The sequence below is a fragment of the Petaurus breviceps genome, unplaced genomic scaffold (genome assembly GCF_028583685.1).
Source record: "Petaurus breviceps papuanus isolate PSGF00001 unplaced genomic scaffold, PetGlider_PUasm1.0 98, whole genome shotgun sequence".
In the NCBI taxonomy this organism is placed as follows: Eukaryota; Metazoa; Chordata; class Mammalia; order Diprotodontia; family Petauridae; genus Petaurus; species Petaurus breviceps.
The window spans coordinates 21146814-21167651 of NW_027187460.1; the positions used below are offsets into that span (position 1 = coordinate 21146814).

The 20838-nt window shown below is 39.2% G+C and overlaps 1 protein-coding gene across 1 annotated transcript in view; it reads left to right on the plus strand.

Annotated features, from left to right (window-relative positions):
- The first annotated feature begins 18345 nt into the window (after positions 1 to 18345).
- The window catches only part of ASAP1 (ArfGAP with SH3 domain, ankyrin repeat and PH domain 1), a 631037-nt gene continuing 628544 nt past the window's right edge, over positions 18346 to 20838 (plus strand). Inside the window, exon 1 of the mRNA XM_069081239.1 lies at positions 18346 to 19367. The gene's annotated coding sequence lies outside the window, so the exon portion shown is untranslated. The remainder of the gene's footprint in view (positions 19368 to 20838) is intronic.

A 20838-nucleotide genomic window follows, 5' to 3' on the forward strand; every position in this document is an offset into this window, starting at 1 on the left:
TATCTATCTATCTATCTATCTATCTATCTATCTATCTATCTATCTATTTATAAGGGTACAAAAGTCTTTTAAATTCAGAAAGAAATAAAGGCTAAAGGAGAGAGGGAGAGGAGAGAAGATAAGGAAGGGATCTTTGGAGGGGGAGTGGGTTAAGTAATAGGAGGGCAAGGTAGCAGGTAGAAGGAAAGTAGAGGAGTCAGGAGGGAAAGGAAATAAGACATATACACAATTACAAAATAAAGATCAAAAGTAGAATTGGTTAGGGAAAATAGCAGGGTAGCGATCATAATCTCAGACAAAGTTAAAGCTAAAATAGATCTAATGAAAAGAAAAATAGGGAAGCTACACCAATATGTTAGCCATACTAATCAATATTGTTTTAAACTATTTAAAATAACTAGACAATATAAGGTTGGAATTCTGCTGTGATGCAGGAAATGATGAGTTGGTAGACTTAGAAAAACATCCAAAGATTTGGTCATTTCAAGGAATATGTTATCCACCCTCAGGGAAACACAAGACAAACAAGTATAGCACAATCTTTGATAGATATATATGAATGTATACGTCCATATATGAGTATAATTATACATATCTAAGTGTGTATATATGTGTGTGTGTGTAAGTGTATGTATGTATATGTTTGTGTGTATATGTGTGTGTAAATATATGAAAATATATCTGCGATTAATGATAGCCTTCTTGGGGGAGAGGGCTAGGAAGGAGAAAAAAAGAACGAAGTAAAAAGTGTACATCAAAGAACAAAAGAAAGCTTGCAAGGGAGCAAAGATGGACATCTTTCAACACACTGCATAATATTTATTATATAGACTTCCTTGAAATGGAAACTTATTGTTATATATTTCTAATCCTCTCTTATTGTACTGCTGTGCACATGACAATGCTTTTTTAAAAATTTTGTATATGTTTCTATATTCAAGTTTATGTTTCTTTTTCTTTTCTTATTGTGTATTTAAGTTTAAAATATTTTTAAAAGTAAGTATAATGCATATTAAAAATATGTTTGGAGCCTTAGGTTACATGTGTATGTGTATACATGTACAGAAACACATACATACACCAGATGTAAATAAATCTTGGGAAGCAAGCCATTAGGATAGGAGCTGAGGTGACCAAGAATGGTCTTCTGAAAAAGGTCACACAAATTGTATCTTAAAAGAAACCATGGGGGCAGCTAGGTGGCACAGTGAATAGAGCACTGGCCCTGGAGTCAGGAAGACCTGAGTTGAAATCCGGCCTCAGACACTTAACATAAAAAAACTAGCCATGTGACCTTGGGCAAGTCACTTAATCCCAATTGCCCTCCAAAAAGAAACCATAGTTTCTAAGAGACCAAAGTTAAGAGGAAAGGTGTTGTATACAGTTTTGTTGGTGCAAACACATGGAAATAATATTCTGTGCAGTTCATCCTTCGTTTTTGAAGAATGATGACATCACATGGTGATGTCTTGACTTGGGTGCTAATTGGACTTAAGTAAGACAGAGTTGTACAAAGTCATCAGCCTCACTCTCTCTTCCAGTCATCCAAGTTCAGTGGCAAGACAGAAGTCAGGATTACTGGCAATGGCCCAGGATGAAATGGATGACCTTGGTGTCTTTGATGTCTGATCAAGTTCCAGACTCCTGCTTCAATTTCTTGCATGGGCAAAGGAACAAATTGTTCCAATCCACCCATTCTGCTGAGGGAATTCTATGCTTGGCATAGACATTCCCCTAACTCACCAATGGATTTGAGGTCCATCAGTTACCTTCAACCTGGTTTAGCATGGAAATAATATGTGGAATAGCAAATGTGAATAAAAGAAGGCAAGTTTGGCTAAAGAGAGTAGATAGAGAAGAATAATGTGTAATAAGGCTGGAACGTATTGGATCCAGGTTTTAAAGGGTCTTAGGCGACTATAAATAGAGGAGTTTTAACTTGTTCCTATAAGATAATTGGGAGCAACAGAAGTTTGTTGATTGGGGTGATAACATGATCAGATTTGAACCTTAGAAAAATCATTTTTGTAGCTGTTAGCAAAGTGGACGGGGAGAGACTTGATGAAAAGACTTGATTTCCAATTAGAAAGCTATTTCAATAGTCTAGATGAGAGGGAATGAAGGCCTTAACTAGGCTAGTGGCTGTGTGATTTCATAGAAGAGGATGTAGATAAGACATATTGTGGAGGTACAAATGACAGAATTTGGCAACTATTTGGATATGTGGAGTGAATGAGAGTAAGAAGTAGAGAAGTGCTTCCAATTCAGTGGTTCAGGAACCCCTTGGAAGTTAGGGATAACTAACATTTTTAATGGTACATTAAGTAATAAATAATTGTTAAGAATATTATTGAGTAATATGTTAAAATATGTGGGTAGCTAGGTGGCATAATCAATAGTGTCAGACTTGGAGTCAGGGAGACTCATCTTCCTAAATTCAAATCCAGCCTCAGACACTTACTAGCTGTGTGACCCTGGGCCAGTCATTTAACCCTGTTTGCCTCAGTTTCCTCATCTATGAAAAGAGCTAGAGAAGGAAATTACAAGCCACTCCAGTATCTCTGCCAAGAAAACACCCAAAAGGGGTTATGAAGAGTCAGACACGATTTTAAAATGATTAAACAATTACAAATGTTAAATTATCCTAAAGTTCACAATACATGTCTTTTTTTGTCATTGAAATGGACTCACAGAACAAAAAACACTAGGAACCACTGGAGTAAAGCATGACACCAAGGTTATGAACCTATATGACTGAAAGAATAGTGGTGCCTTGGAAGAAATAGGAAAGTTCAAAATTAGGATTAATTTGGGGAAAATAAGAGTTTTACTTCAGATATTTTGAGTTGAGCCTATAGGGCATACAATTTAAAATATCTAATAGGTAATTTGTGTTAAGGAGAGAGATTAGGACCAGATACATAGATCACCAAATGAAAAGATATAAAGAGAAGAAATCCTCAAATAGAGCCTTGGGGTATGCCCACAATTATGGGTAAGAGTGCCAGTAAATGTTTAACAACTAGCTCTCTGAATATATATATATATATACATATATATATGCAATGCAATTTTCAGTTAAATCTATATTGTTAACATTTTCTCCATCACTTTAAGTCTAGACAGTCAACAAAACAAAAAATCAAGTCCAATTTATAGCATTTGCCAATTCTAAAGTATAAATGTTCCTACTAAAAATTTAACCATCAGTTTTCATGAGCTGGTATGAGCTGGTTCCAACACACCACTGGTTATGAAGTATAAAATGGATGATGATTCAGGAAAACAGACTGAGAAAGGGTAGTCAGATAAGAAAGGGGAAACAAAGAGGAAAAAGTATTGCAGAAAAAAAAGGCCAAGTTCCTGGATCCAAACTTTGTATTCTTTTACCATACCTGTTATAGACTCACTCCTAAGCATTCTTATTTGATGACACTATGGCTAGCTTCTTACAAAATTATATAATCAGAAATTTTCTGACCCCCCCCTCACTTTTTTTTGCCATGTTAGTGACACCAAAAAAATTTTTTTTTAAGTATAATGGATCCCTACGTCAAAGGAAGCAAAGTTCTTGCCCCTTTTAGACTTCTGTTGATCTAACTGTTTCTTCTCTAACCCCCTATCAAAACTTACTTTCAGGAAATGAAGTGTTATTATCTATTCAGAATATTCCATTTAGAACCTACTGCACATAAAGCCCATATTGTTGCTAAAGAAGATACAAAATTAAATTAGAGATTGTTATTCAATAAATCAATCAACAAGCATTTATTAAATGTCTTCCTTAAAGGAACTCATATGCTCTGTTGAGAGAGACAACTATGGGAAAATCCCCACTCACTCTTTCAAGTTGGGTTCCCCCAGGAAATGATTACCTCAGGTTTTAGGTATTTGTGAGTCAATGTAGCATGTGGCCCACAACACTCCTGAGTGTGGCCAGAATCAGACTGAAATGTAATTGGGACATACTTAACAAAACAAACAAATAAATAAATAAATATACAATATATACATTTATACAATTCAACATATATAAAACAAAATGTAGATATTATCACATTTTAAAACCAAGGAAATATGTGGCCTACAAGGATTCTTATGTACCAATTAGCAGACCTACTTTGTATCTGAGTTTTATAACCACTACTCTAAAACTATGGGGATGTAAAGACTAGTACTTTTGGTATGAGGGCTGCTGAGTCCCTTTCAGGGCTACTTTCCACTTTTGGTGTCCACCTGCCATTCAACTCTCACCTGTAGCTCCAAGAAGCTGCAGCATGCTCAGTGGCCACACTCTGGTAAACCATTTCAGCAGAAGGGCTAAACTAGGCTCAGGATAATGAAGGAGCCTCAAACCTGTCAAGAATATCATAGGTATCTCCCCAAAGCATACAAAGACTTTCTGGAAGAATAGTGGTGTGAATAATTTGTTGTATGTGTCCTGAAGGTGACTGAAGTGGGCAGTGCTTAAAGATTGGTTAGACATTGAAGACACCAAGGTCATCATGCAATAAAACTTCATGGATGTACCCTCACAGCAAACATTAGCACTTAGACTAAATCATTGTAAGAAGAGACAAGATGTGAGAATGACAAAGGTGATGTGTGGCACAAAGTACTGGACCGATCATAGACTTATCCTTTCCAAACTAAACATTCACATTTAACAAAAGTGGCAGCCCCAAGAAAAGATGACTACCAGAAGATTTTATATCAATAGATTAGAACACTTCTCCAACTACGAACATTTGGTTGCTAACTTGAAGGGAAAGTTGAGCCGACACATGGCTGGCAACAGTGGAGCAAAAAAAGGAGTAAGCAGCTTTTAGAGGTTGGGTGAACAGCACCACATTTACTCATTTGGGCCAGAAAACTTGCAAACATCAAGACTGGTTTGAAAAAAATGATAGCAGAAGCTGCTAAACAAAAAAACTAGAATTTCACAGGGTTTACCAGCAGGATAGTTCACAGTGTTTAACTCCATCAAAAGTAAAGTGCAAATGAAGCTTAGAGAGATACAGGATTCTTTGCTCAGTAAGAAGGCAGATGAAATTCAGTTTTATGCTGATAGTAACAATCCAAAGTGCTTTTACCATGCCCTGAAGGGTATTTATAGGCCAAAGACCTATGGTGCATTTCAACTACTCAATGCTGATAGAGTGACATTAATAAGTGATAAGGACATGATCCTGGACAGTTGTGTTTAACACTTTCATAGTGCTCTCAACAGACCATCTTCAGCTAATACTGAAGCCACCAACCATACCTCAGGCTGAAATCAATCCCTTTCTAGTAGAACTTCCAAATGAAGGAAAGGTTTTGCATTTCATTAGGTTACTGTCATGTGGCAAAGTACCAGGTGTTGTTGATTCTACCCCAGCTGAGATTTACAAGGCAGCAGGTCCACACAAAAGCTGACAGAAATCTTCCTGGTTACGTGGCAAGAGAAGGTTATCCCCAGGAGTTGTACATCTCTATAAAGGAAAGGGAAATAGGTTGTCTTGCGACAATCACAGAGGGCTGGAGGAGGGGGTTTCTCTCTTTCAGTCACTGCTAGCAACATTCTTGCCAGAGTCTTCCTTAATAAGCTGATCCTTCACCTAGAAAATGTTCTCTTACCTGACAGCAATTGTAGCTTCACAAAGTGCCTAGGGGCAATCACTACAGTATTCACTGGAGAAATGCCAGCAGCATAACAGAGGTCTATATATAATGTTTGTTGATCTGGCGAAAGTCTTTGATACTGTCGGTCATGAAGACTTGTGAAAGATCCTGGCAAAATTTGGTTTCCCAGAGAAGTTCATCAGTATTGCATACCAGTTCCATGAGATCATGCTTCTATGGGTTCTAGATAATGGACAATGCTGTCACATTTTCCCAGTTACCAATGGAGTAAAGTAGGGCTTTGTGCTTGCTCTTATGCCTTTCAATATGATGTTTGCAGTGGTGTCAGATACCCTGAAAGTCAGCTACCAAATTAATGGTAAGTTACTTAACTTGAAAAGGCTACAAGCCAAGACTAAAATGGAGAGTTGGTACATGGTTTTTTTGTTTACAAATGATTATGCACTCAATGGAAGTTCTGAGGCTGAGATGCAACAGAGTATGGAACAAATGAGGAAATTCTGAATGCTGTGTATAAGTTCACTTATGTTGGCAGTTTACTTTTCAGGGATGTACATGTAGATGATGAGATTGATGCATGCATTGCCAGAGCTAGTTCAGTATTTGGGAGGCTCCAAAGGAAAGTGTAAGAAAGGAGAGGTATTAGACTTCCTACCAAGCTGAAGGTTTACAGAGTCATTCTACTCACCTCATTGTTACAGGCCTGTGAAACCTGGACAGTATAGTATACCAGCACCATACCAGGAAGTTGAATCACTTCGATTTGAATTATTTTAGGAAGATTTTGAAGATTACCTAGCAGGATAAGGTACCAGACACTAAGGTCCCTTCTTGAGCTGAATTGCAAAGTATTCAAACTTCACTTCAGAGAGTACAACTCCAATGGGCTGGTCATGTTGTTCAAATGCCAAATATTCATTTGCTTAAAAGACTATTTTACAGAGAACTCACTTGAGGCAAGTGTTCACAAGGAGGTCAGAAGAAGCAATACAAGGACACTCTCAAGGTCTCTCTGAAGAACTTTGGAATCTATTATGAAACATTAGAGATGCTGGTACTACCCAGCATGGCATGTCTCCATCCAAGAAGGTGCCATGTTCTATAAGCAAAACAGAATTGCAGTAGCTCAAAAGAAATGTGAGATATGCATATTTAGAGATATCTCCTCTCTAAATGTTTATATGGACTATTTGTACCCAGTCTTTGATTGAGCCTTCTGAGTTCCTACTGGTCTGATCAGCCAGTCAGGAACATTATACCTTGCCCTGACATGGTGATGTCATTTTGCTCCTCTCTGAGTATAAAGGACAACAATCAACCAAAATTATGACTCACAAGTCCTCACCAATATGTTTACTTTTAATAGGCAGAGGACACAATTAGCTGAAATTCACTTTTAAGTTTAAAGTCATGTCCTAGGATAGTATCATAACAAAATATCTTCCTTCCAAACATGGGATGTACTCATCTACAAGCACACATTCAGTCATTTTCAGGCACGTTTGACTTTTTCTCTAGGCCACAAAGGGCATACCTGATCTCAGCTAGCAATAAATTGCCTTCATTGAATGATCTAGACTCTATTATAAGGTATGGGATTGTACCTTTATATCTCATTGTTCCTATTACCTGCTTTGATTTCATGAGTTAAACTACAGGACTCAAGTGATCAAGAATCCCATGACCAACTCTCCATCCGCCACATTCATATGTGGCACCTACTACAGACTCACTCTAAAAGAAATTGGGTAATTCACTTGGTTGACAAGCAAATTGTTAGGCCCCTGGGCTCTTCATAGGATTCAATTATAATGGGGATTGATGAACTCATTAAGAAAGAAAAAAAGGGGAAAGGATCTAGGAAAGAATCTTGGGGGCATAGTAACATTTATAGGGTCCTAAGATGGGAGTGCTCAGACAGGTAGGAAAACTGAGAGACATCAGTGTCATGAGCAGAAAGTATCAAGGAAGAGACAATGGTCAATATTGCCAGATGCTCCAGAGGTCAAGAAAAATAGGGATTTAGAAAAGACGATGAGATTTAGCAATTAGGAGATCATTAAAGAAAGCAATAAATTTGAAGAGAGCAATTTCAGTTGAGTGATGAGGTCAGAAGCAAGAATACAAAGGATTGAGAACTCAGTGAGATGAGAAGAGGCAGAGGCAAAAAGTAGATTGGTGGGTTTTGTTTTGGTTTTTTCCCTCCTAAGGTTTTAGATGAGAAACGGAGCAGAGAAAAAGGACAATGGTTTGTTTTCATGAAGTTTATGGTCTAGTCAGAGTGATAAGATGTAATACACCTATGAATATGCATAAGAACTTGGCTCTTCTCAGCAATGCAAGGTTCTAAGAAAACTCCAAAAGGCTCATGATGGAAAATGTTATCCACATCCAGAGAAAGATTTACAGAGTTTGAATGCAGTTTAAAGTATACTATTTGCTCTCTTTTTGTTTTGTTTTTTCTTCTTTCTCAGGGTTCATTCCATTGGTTATAATTCTTCTTTACAACATGATTAATGTGAAAATATGTTTAATATGAATGCATATGTAGAGCCTATATGAGATTGCATGCTGTCTGGGGAAGGAAGTGGGGAAGGAGGTGGAGAAAATTTTCAACTCAAAAGCTTGTGGAATTGAATGCTCTAAACTAAAAATAAATGATTAAATAAAAAAGACGTGCATAAGAGGTACAATCAAAGTGTTGTGGGTTTGGATAAGGAAGTGATCACTACTGACTAAGGGATCTAGAAGAGTTTCATGTAGGAGATGGTAATTAAGCTGCGACCTTGAAGGATAAGTAGGATTTCAACAGGTAGAAATGGGAGGGGGGCATATTGAGATTTGTATGTGAAAAAGTGTGGAGTAGGGAAATTGTGGGATAAGATCAGGGATAATGAGTAATCGGGATTGGGAGGGCAGCTGTGGAACCAGTGAGAGAGGAGACTAGAGTTAGGCTAAAACCAACTAGTGAAGAGTACTGAAAGACAAACTAAGGGGTAAAGTGTTGAAGTAATTTACATCTTAATGTACAGTAAATGAATAAGGCATTACTTCTGTCATTATCATCCACATGTTAAGCTCCTACCCAACAAGAAAGTTTTCTTTCCCCATTGAAGGAATTCCAGAATTGGTAAGAGGTGAGGGAGAGGAAAAAGGAAAGAGAGAGAGAGAGAGAGAGAGAGAGAGAGAGAGAATTTTTTCAGTCAGAAAGAGCCTTTCCAATACCAGATCTTACTATTATTCTACTTTCTCCTCCTATACTTCTCTTGCCATCAGGCTAACCTTGAATGAAAAACTTGACTTCAGTATTACACTGCCAAAACCATAGATTTGTTTATTCCTTCCCCAAAATTATACAAATATAGAATAATTGCTATTGTTTGGTTGTTTCAATCATCTGATTCTTTGTGACTCCATTTGGGTTTTCTTGGCAAAGATATTGGAATGGTTTGCCATTTCCTTCTCCAGTTCATTTTACAGATGAGGAAACTAAAGCAAATGGCTAAGTTACTACTAGTAAGTATCTGAGGTCATATTTGAACTCAGGTGTTCCTGACTCCAGGCTGGATATTCTATCCACTGAACCACCTACCAGCTTTCATAGAATGATCACAGCCTTCATTAAAGTCCTACTCGAATGCATCATTTTTAGCATAGGGCTGGCTGACCCTGGATTCTCTAGAGTTATGCTTATGGTATATGAGTTCTGGTAGACCACCAAGCTGAAAAGGCTTGAAGTATGGGCCCCACGACAGATTTAGTTTTTGTTATCCAAGACAAAAATTAGAGATGTCCATTTTTCATAGCTCAAATCAGAGATATTCATCACCAGAAGGTTAACCACCAGGTGCTAAATATTTTTTGGCCAAAGCCATTTATGAAGACAAATACATCCAGAGATGGTGATCTACACCAGCAGAGGAGATGTCCAGATCAATTAAATCAGAGATCCTAGAAATATTCATTTATAACTCCGTTTACCTTTTTTTTAAAAATCTTTTTCTCTTTTATTAGATGTGTCTCAGTGGATTCAAGAGATGCCATTCACCTACATAGCTGTCTTCTTGTTATTCAAGGCCTCTAAAGCTTTACCCACCCACCCCCTTAGGCTGATTGTGGCTAGATGCCAAATAACAGCCATCTGAACATGATTTATTCTTTTTCTTCAGCACCACTGAGAGCCAAAGCACCTTTGGGACCAAGCCATTAACTGAAGCAACAATGGGCAAAACTCATCCACTTTCCAGATGGTCCCCTTGCTTTATGCCAGGGAAAGAGCTCTAACTCTTTAGCTTGCTCTACAGCAAAGAAACCAGAGCATAAGAAGGTTTATAGGAAGTGGTATCTTTTTTGTTCTACCTTTTCCCAGCTCCTTGCATAACACTGGCTTTGACCAAATCAAAGAGATCTTTTCTAAAGGAAGGACTCTTTATTAGATGTTCTGGAGTCATTTCCAGAGGCCTGCTGGTTAATATTTAACAAGAGGCTTTGGGGTGGGGAATGTATACTAGACACATTTGTTAAATTTAATCTGCAGTATGAACACTTTCTCTATCACTTTAAGTCTAGACAATCAACAAAACACAGTAAATGCCAATACTTAAAATTCAGTAATCGCAGGAGCCAGATGGCTCCAGCACACCCCTGAATTTCTCTCAGGTTTACTGGCCAAAGGAGAAGGAGGCAAAGAAGGAAGGCAAGAAGAAGGAAGAGAAGGAGGAGGGGGAGGGGAGAGAGGGGAGAAACACATATTTAAGTAGCACTTTTCAGTTACAAAGGACCTTTCACAAATTATCTAATTTTATCTTTACAATGACCCTGTGAGGTAAGGAGGGCAAGTGTTATTCCCATTTTATTCATAAGAAAATTGAGATGCCAAATCCAAAGGTCTTTCCTCTCTACTTCATTCCCCCGCCCCACCCCCCATACCTTCTCTGTTAAAATTATACCATTAGAACTTCATTCCCTTGCCTTCATAATTTGTGTCCTTTTAAAATGCAAGTATCCCTAAGGATGGTATCTTTTAGCCATATTTCACCTTAGTGTAACTGAGTTTATTTTTTCTTTAGAGATCTTGAGAGAGGATAAAAGGTTACCCATCCTGACATCACCTGAGATGGATAAAAGGTGAAAAAAAGGAAAGGAGGGCCAAAGACTGACTTTGCCAATTTTAATTTTTCCTAAGTCCTGCCTTATTCTTAGACCTCTTAATGTCTGACATATTTTTTTTTCCCCAGTTAACTACCTGCAAGTTAACAATGTGAAGATCGGGGTGGGTAGACAGCACAGTGAATAGAACACCAGCCCTGGAGTCAGGAGGACCTGAGTTCAAGTATGGCCTCAGACACTTAACACAAAAAACTAGTTGTGTGACCTTGGGTAAGTCACTTAACCCCGATTGCCCTACCTTCCTCCCTCCAAAAAAAAATCCCCCCAAAATGTGAAGATCGTGATAAGATGTTATCATTCTGTACTTCATTCATCTTTGAAGGACATAAATTTCACTGGACTTAGAATCTGGAAGACCCAGGTTGGAATTTTGCTTTAGACATATACTTAGCAGTGTGAGCCTAGCCAAGTCACTTAACTTGTTTGCCTCAGTTTCTTCTTCTGTAAAATAGGAATACTAATAGTACCTACCTCCCAGGGTTATTGTGAGGATCAAATGAGAAAAGATGCATAAAGCACTTTGTAGAACTTAAAGCACTGTAATAAATGCGAGTTATTAATATATTATAAAGGATAGTGTCATAAAGCATCGAATATTTAGACTCAAGAGTCAGAAAATTTCTTTTCTAGTTTTAGCTCTTTCATTAATACTTTTGTTAATAAACTCACTGTAGGTAACTCACTTCATCATTCTTACCTCAGTTTCTTAATTGGTAAAATAAATGTAATAAAATATATCCTACTTACCTATGAGAATTGTTATGAGGATAAAATGAGCTGATAAGTTATTACCTATTATCTAATAAAATTAAACAATAAACCAGTGTTCTGAATATTAAAATGCAGTAACAGATAATTTTTATTATTACACTCTTCTCAGCAGGTATAAAACCAATAAGAAATTTCATCTCTCACTCTCCTGTTCATCATCAACTTTGCAAATCCTATCTCCTACTTACAACCTGTATGACTTTGAGTAAAGCACTCCCCTCTCTGAAGCACAGGTTCCTCATCTTTAAAATGGAGGCATTGAATTGGCTTTTGTTTAAAGTCCCTAACAGGTCTATATCCTGCTATTCTATGATCCATAAATGCAGAGCACTGTTATAGCTTCTGTGGAGATAGAACAAGCCCATTCCTCTTCTAAATTTCTTGATTTCTCTCAAGGATACTGTCTTCCTTCCTATAACCAGTGGTGTGTTCAGCTGCCTTGCTGGAGAGTTGATTATTAAACTTTTACTGTGAGCATTTACATCTCAGATATCAGCAAATTCTACAAATTAGAGTTTAATTTATTGTTTTGTTAATTGTCCAGACTTTTAAAAGTGATAGAAATGTTAATAATGCAGATTAAATCGAAATGGGGGTCAAATGTACTTTTTTTCTGAGAGCTGATTATTAAACAGTTACTAACACATCACAGCCTGTAACCCATATTTACAACCTCCAGATCATTCTTGATTCTTCCCAGCCCCTCTTCTCCCCACCCTGCTTCCCCATGACCAATCAATTGCCAAATCATATAGATTAAATTGCCATATTTCTCATATCTATTCCCAATTTTCTCCTCATATTTCCACTGCCCTAGTTCAGGTCCTTATCACCTCCTGCCTAAACTGTAGCAATAACCTCCTAAACGATGTCTCTTCATCAAATATCTCATCTTTCCAATCCATCCTCCATATAGTGAACAGAGAAAGCACAGGTCTAACCATGACACTTCCCTGATGAAGCAATTTCAATGTCTCCCATTGCCTCTAGGATAACATGCAGATTCCTCCAATTAACTTCTAAAGTAGTACATCATCTGGTCCCAATCTTTTAATGTCATAGTAGTATAATGAGGTAATCAACTTAGCTCAACACTCCCCATCTGCCAGACTCTGGGACACTTCCAGGAGACCCCATGTGGAGGTTAATAGTAAAGGCCTTGTGGATTTGGGATGGCACAGCAAGCCCTCAGTTTCTGTGACAGCATCAGGGAGAGGGAAAGGCATCAAAAGACATTTGACTGGGAAGAGGGACGTATTTAGTACACTTTAAAGGGGTTGATAGCTTCTGTTCTCACTCTTTTCCTTCCTTTCTCTTGAACTTCATGTAGCAAGGAAGTCTTTCTCTAGGTCTTGGGAGAAGAGTTAGGGAATGATCAAGACAGGAAATGTGGGCCTCCCTCTCACCACCTCCCCATATTCCCTATTGTCAACAATGATGACTGATCTGCCAGTAGTTAGTGAATATGCTACTTACAGTGAACAGAGCTGGGGTTCTGGTCCCTGGATGCCTCTTTTACTTTATGTATCTTTCCCCCATCTAGGTGACCAAACCTCAATTACAAAGATAAATTTTGGGGGAGTGGCTAACTAAGTAGTCATGAGTTTCTGGGTACTTTAGTCATCAATTGCTGCATCTCTGGAGTATCCCCACCCCTGAAGTTGTTACAACCCTCATAAGACAAGGGTTCTTAACTTTTTTTATGTCATATACCCAGTTTAGAGTCTGGTGAAACCTATGGACCCCTTCTCAGAATGTTTTTAAATGCATAAAAATAGGATTACAAAAGAAACGAATTATACTGAAATGCAGTTAGAAAAAGATTTTTTAAATAACAGCTGCCCTGGAATCTATCTACAGATCCCTTGGGGATCCATGAACTCCAGGTTAAGAACCCCTATTTTAGGAGATGACTACTCATAGGAGAATGAGTACAAGCCCTGGCCTAGCCTTCCAGAAGACATGGAGGCAACTGTTTGGTCAGTACAGAGCCAAGGTGAATGAAAACAGATGTCAGGACGCCCTGATTATATGTTTCCCAATAAATGTATCATATTTTAATGCTTTGAGTATCATTTACTGGGGAGAGCATAATAATGGCTTATAATAGCTACCATGCCATGTTTAAGTCTTTGTCAGTGTGTGTTTTATGGTTTGGGTTGTTTTTGTTTTTGTTGTCATTTCTTATTGCGGAGGAAATAAATAGCTGTCCTATACCTGATATACATTATAGCTTTCTGTTCCCTTTCAGGGAAACTATAGACTTGAATCCAAACCTAAGCTTTATTTGATTCTTCCTGGGGCTCTTGGTTGAGGGGATAGAGTCAGAAACAGCAATAAAAAGAACTTTATACTTCTCTTTAGAGGAAAGACTCCCTCAGGCATGTACTAAGGTCCATCCACATGAGGCCAGAACTAGATGACCCTTAATGGGAAAGGACCAGCACCCTATCATCTCCCTTCTCTTACTCCTGATCTCAGTGGTATCTTTTGTCATAGTGGGGGAAACACTACACCTTAGAATCAGAAGAGCTAAAATAACTTTGGGCAAATCATTTAACCTCTCTTTGGTTTTCTCAACTGTAAAATGAAGGGGTTGTACTAAACCTGTAAGATCACATCCAATTCTAACTCCTATGATTCTATCTTCCCAGACCTTTTTCAAATTACTCCCCCTCATGCACTTACATTCCAGCCAAATTGGCCTACTTATCACCCACATACATTCTATATACCACCTCTGAGACTTGATATAAACTGTGTCCTATGCCTGAAAAACACTCCTTCACTTCTGCTTCTTAAACTCCCACTTCTACATGAGTTTTTCTTGTTTTCCCCTAGCTCTTGGTGTGCTCTACCTTTTGAAATTATTTTGCATTATTATCTACCTGTACATTTTATATCCTAGCATATATAGTGTAATCTCCCAAAAGGCAGACACTGTTCAATGAGCATTTGTTAAGGACCTACTATGTTCTAGGCACTGTGCAAGGCACAGGAGATACAGTGAGAAAAACAACAAATTAAATATCCCAAGACCTCAAGAAGAACAGAAGACCCTCTTGGTGTTTGTAGCTTGTCTCTTCTCCCAGTTTTGCTCTCCCAAACCCTCCACAATCTAGCCCCAACAAAGCGAAACCTTCCATGAATACTTCTGGTGGAATAGTCCTCTCCCTCAAACTTCTTATAGAACTTTGGGCAAGTCTCCATCAATGTACTTACAATATTGTGTGAATTGCTTAGGTCATTAAATAATGCTGTTACGATTTCATTTTATGACAGCAACAATTATATAAGTGCGCTTCTATTGACTCTCATATGACTCAGAACTCCTGACCTTGACCAGATGAAACCAGATTGACCTGGTTTCCATATTTTTAGTGAGTTCTCTGATCATCAAATCCTGGACTTCGTGCCATATACATGTGTTTCGTTGCTCTATTTCACTGTGATTTTAATTTGTTGGGTTTTTTTTTTTGAAGAATGGATGTTACTCCAAAGAAACATGCAAAAAGTATAACTCTTAAAGTGTATACTTCAATAACTGTTAGAGATATTACATTAGAAAGTCAAAGGTTTCAAAGATTCAAGTCATCGATGAAACAGGATCAGTTGCATCAAAACACAAAGTAAAGTTCATTGAAAAATGAAAAAGATATTGTCACCTATCAATATTGTTCACTGTAGTAAAATATCGTAATTCTTGGAAAATTATTAAAAACTTTCAGAGGGACCTGGTAGCTGGAGGCACTGGTAATGATTCTTCTATAGCACAGGGTAGGCTTCCTGACTTTTGGACAATAGTAAGAAGACCAATTAAAACAAAGACACAAAAAACAGTTGTTAATCTTTGTCATGAAATAAAAAATGCTTGTCTTAGGCAAGATAATACAAAGGCTAGAGTATTAAAGATTGGTAAAAAGTCATTTTTACTGATGAAGCTCACTTTTCTATACTAAAACCATTATCTGAAGGCATCCAGTCAGAGGTGTGCTGGTAAATGTTTAACCATCAGTTTTCTTAAAGAAAAAGTTATAATACATTTAAGTTTAATTTGCATAATTAATATTTTCCCCATCACTTTTCAAGGGTCAACATACTACAACTTCCAAGTCAAATCCTACCTGTAACCTCTTTTTGTATAGCCTGAGAGCCAAGAATGGCTTTTGTGTGGCCTACAGGCTGTAGTCTGCCTAATAAGTGAAATGATAAATCAAACCCTGATCTGTAGCATTTGTCAATTTGGTCGAGTTTGTCCATTTCTGAGGTATAAAAGCTCACATTGGAAATTTAACAATCAGTTCTCTGAGGTTCCAGAATACCTGAAGGTCTAGTTTAGCCTGTAAGATCTGAATATCTTCATTGACTTATAAAAAATATATACCCAAATAAATATTTGAAGGATTGTTTGTTTGCTTGTTTTTTTATTTCCAGTAGGCCTGGGAGTCTTACCCCCTTAAAGGGAATGATGAACTCATAATTCTATTGCGATGCTGAGAATTATAATTGCTCTAAAATTGTAGAAATTGCCAAACAGAGATGGAATATTGCAATACCACATTTTACCTTGTCACATGTGGTGAAAGAATTAAAACTGTATCCAGAAGATAGGGATAAATGTGCCTCAACGGCCTGAGAATTTGTCTGATTTACACCTCAATGAAAACCTTCGGACTAGACTTGAAAAATGGACTGATTGTCAAATGTTTATATACATTTGTTATCCAAAGTAATCAAAATATGGTTTCATGGTTAAAATGTTTCAAAATCTGCTAGGTGGCACAGCAGATTGAGCACAGGACTGGGAGTCAGGAAGACCTGAGTTCAAATCCACCCCAGAAACTTACTTAGATATCTCTGGGCAAGTCACCTATCTTCCCTGAGTCTCAATTTTCTCATCTGTAAAATGAAGAGAATAATAGTACCTATCCTTCAGTGTTGTTGTGAGTATCAAATAAGATCACATATATACTTTGCAAACCTTAAAGAGCTATGTAAAATTTGACTATTATTATTATTATCTTGTGACCTGAATGCTAAATCCTATAAAGCATGTAACTGAAGCAAAAGGACATATTGCATAATCAAAGGGTTTTAAGATGTGAAAATTGTAAGATTTCATTTCAATAAATTTAATTTTAAAAATTTTGTCCTAGTTAATTTACATGCCACTATATCACTCTTCCTCCTCCTCTTTCTTCTCCTCCTCTTCTTTCTCCTCCCACCTCTCTGTCTCTCTGTGTCTCTGTGTGTCTCTCTCATTTGTATGCATATCTTCAGCCCCACACCAATCAATCAATAAAAATGTATTAAGTACCTACTACTATATCTATCTATCCCTTTTAAATTGTAAACTACTTAAATTCAGAGAGAGTGTTACAATTATCTTTGTATTTGTATTTAGAGAACCTTAGCAAAGTGTCTTGTGTTTAATGAATATTTGTGAATAGATGGATAAATTTTCTCATTTTTTCTCTCCTTTGCTTTCTCACTCTTACATCTTATTTCTCCTGATTCTTCTCTGGTTTCCCCTTCTTTATTTCTCTTTCTACCTCTTCTCTCTCTTCTTCTTTTAGTCTTCCTTTATCTCCCCCCCCAATTTCTTTTCTGCACTCCTCCCCTTTTGGGGTCTATTTGAGGGTCTTTACTTGAATCAAGGACCGAGCAGGTCCATCTCAGGCTAGACCTGGCATCTGCAAGGGAGAAGGAGGAAGGAAGTAAGAAACAGAGGAAGAAAACCATTTCAGTTCCTCTTCCTGTTCCCATTAGGCTCTCTGCCAGATGATACCGGGCAATTTAGAAGCACTTGCCTCTTGCAATCATCTTTTCCACCCACAGCTTTTAGACTGCATCTTCTAAAGAAAGGCACAGCCACATCAGTGATGTCCGCTGGGCCACAATCCTCATCCAAGAGCCCAACATCTGGAGGGCTCAAGTGAACGGTGAAGGCAGTTATTAGGGCTGTCTCTGATTTATTTTATAGCTGCAGTTCCGGAGCATTTGCGTTGGCTGTTACTTATAATATGGAATTTCCCTCTCCAGCAATCGTTTATCTTTGGCAGCATGCTGGAGCTCAGCTTTGGCAACATTCCTGCGCTGGGGCAGGAGCTTAGCATTGTGCAAGTGATCACAGGACAGCCTCTGGCTCAGAGAAGCAAGAGTTCAATGGGTATTCCACAAATGCTTCACTGGCCTAGGGATAACCTTTCTCAGATGTGCCCTATGTACATATTGTGTACAGTTGTGTCAGTCATGCCCAGCTGTTTGTGACTCCACTTGGGGTTTTCTTGGCAAAGACACAGGAGAAGTTTACCATTTCCTTCTCCAGCTCATTTGACAGATGACAAAACTGAGGCAAACAGGGTTAAGTGACTTGTCCAGGATCACATAGCTAAGTAAGTGTCTGAGGCCTGATTTGAATTCAGGGAGATTAGTCTTCCTGACTTTGGGCCCAGTACTCCATCCATTGTGCCACCTAGCTGCCCATGCTTATGTACATAACCTCATGACTTTGAAGAAGGCCATCTTCTCCAGCTCCCTCATTTTACAGATGAGGAAACTGAGGTCCAGGAACTTCAAGCAACTTTCTGAATGTTACACAAATACCAAGTGTCAAAGGAAGGATTTCAACCCAGTATTGTGACTTAAACTCCTTCCATGGAACCAAGTTTCAGTTACTAACCACTAACCAAAGACTATTTCTATTCATAGAATTAGTTACATCATTCCAATAACAGATCAAAGGCAACCTTCTTGGTTTTGGTGGAAGGAAGGAGGTGGTGAGATGTGAAGAGACAGGAAAAGAGAGACAAAAACTGAAAGGGAAAGAGAGAGAAGAGAGGGAAAGAAGGGAGGAAGAAGAAGGAAAGGAGAAAGAGACAGATGGGGGAATGGAGGGAGAGGGAGAACAGAGAGGAGTGAAAAGAGAAAGAGAGAGGAAAATAGAGAAAGGAGAAGTGGGGAAAGAGCAGAGAGAAGGAAGGACATAGAGGGGGAAAGACAGAGACGAAGCAAAGGGAGAAGAGAGGGAGAGGAAGGAAAAAGGAGAGGGACAGAGACACAGGGGAAAAGGAAGGAGGAAGGGTGAAAAGAGACAGAGAAACAGACAGAAAGGGAAAGAAGGGAAAGAGAACGGAGGGAAAGAGAAGGGGAAGAAAGAAACTGAAAGAGGGGAGGAAAGAGGAAGGACAAAGGGCAAGGAAGAGAAGGGGTGAAGAATCAGAGGGAAAGAGAGGAGGAAAGTGAGGAAAGAGAGAAGGGAGAGAAGGACAGTGGGGGAGAAAAAGAAATAAAGAGAGAGAGAGAGCAGGAAAAAGAAGGAAGAGAAGAAAGGAGAGAAGAGAGTAAAAGAAGGTAGAAAAGAGAAGTCAGAAGAGGAGACAGAGACTTCCAAGCATTGTGTACGTTTATCTTGTTAATCTGATGTCAAAGTTTTCAGCACACAATCCCTCGATTCCAAGACTCCAACTTCGCCGGGAGGCCACTGGGAAAGGGCCTCTCCTGAAGGCTCAGAACAGCAGTAGCAGCAGCACCACAAGCAGCCACAAGCCCCGCACTGTCAGGAGCAGGAAGCACTGAGCCGCCACCGCCGCCGCCGCCGCCGCCGCCGCCGCCTTCGGGTCTATCTGTATTCTGCATGAGTCAGCCCCAGCTTATGCACCTGCTGTGATTTACAAATCTGAATGCACTGAATCCTCCCCGAGATGCTGCTAGCTCCTGCAAACAGATGGCTAGGGTAAAACCGGGGAACGCTTCTCAGTTCTGGGTGTCGGGGCCACACGACCCGAAGGAAACATGTCTATGTGAGTACTACATCCACTTACCTTTATTGATTTTTTTTGGGGGGGGGGGGCGAGATGAGGGTAACTGCGGCTCTCTCTTGCCAAGGCTGAAGATATAAATAGTCTAAGCTTTCGGAGAGCCGGCTGGGTGATTTCTGCTCTGAGAATGGGAGAGTCTCAGGAAATTACAATTTAAATTAGCTCGATTACATAGCTCTTGGAGGAAAAGACAAACAGGAAAAATCTGGGGAGGGGCCCAGGCTCCAAGGAAGTGGGGTGGAGCTGGCTGAGTCCCCCGGCCCAGGGACTAGTTGTGAGGACCCCTGGATGTTTTTCCCGTCTCTTGGTGGCTTTGCAGCAGCTTTCAGGGCTTGGTTTCCCTCAAAGTTCCGTCATTCCTACAGGTTCCCGACCGGCTGCTGAAGGGAGGGCAGCAGCCCGCAGCTGGGATTTTTCTCCCGAGCCAGGCTTGGTCAGGGAGGGGCGGGCGCTCCTCGAACTCCGGCTGGGCGGGCCCAGCTGCTCGCTGGGACTTGGGCAGGGGCGGGGAAGTTAAGAAGGAGACCTCCAAAGAGACCTCCACCCTTACAGTGGAAGAGAAGCCCCGCCTGCTTGTGTGCATAGAATTGATTAATCGGGAGAAAGGCAAAGGGAAAGTGTTGTAAATAGTCCGTTGGATCCATGATTTACATATAAAATTACGGGCACCTTCTCCATTCATCAACTGGGGTTGACGCAGCTACCTCATCAACGCTGTCCAATTTTTTTTGGAGAAGTGACTCCGTGCAAAGTGCAGGGTTCAGATTCTTAACTCAATTGGGAAGAGTCCCAAAATATATAAGCCACAACCCCACCCAACACACAAGACTTCTCTCTCCCCTTGGGGTGCAGGGATTCTGCAAGGTTAAGTCCCCATTAAAGTCAATGGAATTTGCAGAACTAAACCCCCATAGAACAATATTTTTTCAGTAATGTGTTAGAAGGGCCTTCTCTGTCAATTTCCTTGCTACCCTACCCAGAATGTAATAGAAGGTGGTGCTTAGGTCATTCAAAGATGTCTACTTCCCCTCCCCGAACACCACAAATTTTAAATTCTTTTCAGAACCCCTACCTCCCCAATAATAATCACCATGTTTACCCGTCAACTCAACAAGCATTTATTAAACACCTGCTTTTTGCCAGGCCCTGTGCAAAGCACTGGGGATACATAGAAAGGCAAAAATTTCAACCATGTGTTCAAACAAGTCCTCTATCTCTGGCACTAGGCCATGTAATGAAGTAATTGTGCAATTAGAAGTTAATTGCTGTATTTGATTTCTTTTTTCTCTGTTTTTCCCTCCCCTTTGGAATTACTAAAAATATGTTGTTCCTAACTTGGAATGTCTAACCCAGAGAAGGTCAGGATTGGGAAAGAGTGTCGGGACGGAAAAAAGTGGGGGGAGGTCTCTGAACCATCTTTAACTTCCTTCACAAATGGGAATTTATATTGTTA